Genomic DNA, 2571 nt, shown 5'->3' on the forward strand with positions numbered 1-2571 from the left:
GTTGGTGGCCCTGCATGTGGCAGGGGTTTGGAGATTCATGATCCTTGAAGTCCCCTCCAACCTTGGCCATTCTGTGATTCTGTGGTTCTGTGATTCTGTGATATACTTGTTTTAAAATGACAGTTGGTAAAATTTGCCAGCTGCTGGGATAAAGGAGCAGAAATAAAACACAGCAAGATATAAAGGTTCAATCACCAGGAGATTATTTCTGTAAATTGTCAATGCCGAAAGTATTTTTTTTTTTTTCCCCAACTAATATATTTTTTAGCTCAGTTCTTGCATGTTGGATAAAGAATCCTTTGCTATTCTACATCTCTTTTCTGTCTCTCCTTCAATATTTTTTCTACATCTGTTCAAGGACAGAGAAACTAAAGGTAATCTCTTTGCAGAGAATAGGACAAAGTCCAATCTCTTCTCTGGGACCTCTTACACTTCTTGCATAAAAGATAATAATCCCAGATTAAATTATTTAATACTCTGTCCACATAGAACTTTCCCTATTTCCTACAGATTTAATACAAATTAAAAAAAAAAAGTCTAGAATGACATAAACATACTAACTGCTGTTTTAGGAGAAGCTCTACAGAGATGAGAGCATTAAAATTTAAGCAGGAGTTTTCACAGCAATAGCTTTGTAATGATGCCCTATAGCAAAAAGGTTTTGCTCTTAAAAAATGTTTTGTTTGTTCTACTCCAGTGCTCTCCCAAGCCTCACTTGAATGGTCACAAATAGCAGACATAAAAAAAGTATTTCCTTATGAACACTGAGCACTGAAGTATAAAAAAGGGATTTAAAAAATGGTCATATATTAACTATGTGGCAAATACAATGAAGGGAAAAGGTCTGTCTGAAGTTTCTACTACATACATAAGGCATGTGAGCATGCTCAGAGTAGGATAAACAGGTGCTACATAGAATCATAGAATCACTCCGTCTGGAAAAGACCTTGAAGATCATCAGGTCCAGCCATGACATATCCATACTACCCGAACTAACAATTCTCTGCTAAATCATGTCCCTGAGCACCACATCCAAATAGTTTTTAAACACATCCAGGGATGGTGACTCAACCACCTCCCTGGGGAATCTATTCCAATGCTTAACAACCCTTTCTGTAAAGAAGCGTTTCCTGATATCCAACCTAAACTTATCCTGGTGCAACTTGAGGCCATTTCCCCTCATCCTGTCACCAGCGAGAAGAGACCAACCCCGCTCTCGCTGTGAGCACCTTTCAGATATTGGAAGAGAGCAATAAGGTCTCCACTCAGCTTCCTCTTACGCAGACCAAACAGCCCCAGTTCCTTCAGTCTCTCCTCATAGGGCACATTCTCCAAGTCCTTCACAAGCCTTGTTGCCCTTCTTTGGACCTGCTCCAGCACCTCAATGTCCTTTCTGTACTGAGGTGCCCAAAACTGAACACAGCACTCGAGGTGAGGCCTCACCAATGCCGAGTACAGGGGCAGGATTACTCCCCTTGTCCTGCTCACCACACCATTCCTGATACAAGCCAGGATGCAGCTGGCCTTCTTGGCCACCTGGGCACACTGCAGACTCATATTCAGCTGACCGTCCATCAGTACACCAAGGTCCCTTTCCATCAGGCAGCTTTCCAGCCACTGCTGCCCAAGCCTGTAGGGTTGCCTGGGGTTGCTGTGACCAAAATGCAGGACTCAACACTTGGCCCTATTGAAACTCATACAGTTAACCTTGGCCCATCAATCCAGTCTTTCCAGGTCCCTCTGTAGTGCCTTTCTCCCCTCAGGCAGATCAACACTTCCTCCCTACTTGGTGTTGTCTGCGAACTTACTGAGGGTGCATTCAATCCCCTCATCAAGATAATTAATAAAGATGTTAAATAGAAGCGGCCCCAGTACTGAGTCCTGGGGGACACTGCTTGTGACTGGCAGCCAACTGGATTTAACTCCATTGACCACAACTCTTTGGGCACAGCCATCCAGCCAGTCTTTCACACAGCAGAGCATACGCCCATCCAAACCATGGGCAGCCAGCTTCTCCATGAGAATACTGTGGGGGACAGTGTTAAAGGCTTTAATGAAGTCTAGGTAGAGCACATCAACAGCCTTACCCTCACCCACTGAGAGGGTCACCTTGTCACAGAATGAAATCAGGTTTGTCACACAGAATCTACATTCGTAAACCTATGCTGACTGGGCCTGATCCTCTGGTTGACCATTAAACTGATCCATGAAGGCTCCCGAGAATATCTGTTCCATAACCTTTCCAGGCATTTTAAGAGCTCCATGATTTAAATATAACATGTAGTTATGGATTTTACTGTATGGTTACAATTACAACGTGCAAAATTTTGTAACATATTCCTGACAAATTATACACTGATTTCACACTAGTGAGTCATGATTCACTATCATTTCCCCATTGTCTTCCTTGTGAACAACAAAATTTTAACATTAATTAGTTATCAAAATACTGCTCTTTCTGACTGTAGGTCTAGGTACATCACTATAGTAAAAATAAATAATCATGATATATCATCTTCTCTGGCTCTTACACTTTTCTTTGCTTTATTTGTTTTACTTAGAACACTAGTG

The sequence above is a fragment of the Meleagris gallopavo genome, chromosome 4 (genome assembly GCF_000146605.3).
Source record: "Meleagris gallopavo isolate NT-WF06-2002-E0010 breed Aviagen turkey brand Nicholas breeding stock chromosome 4, Turkey_5.1, whole genome shotgun sequence".
NCBI classification, from domain to species: Eukaryota; Metazoa; Chordata; class Aves; order Galliformes; family Phasianidae; genus Meleagris; species Meleagris gallopavo.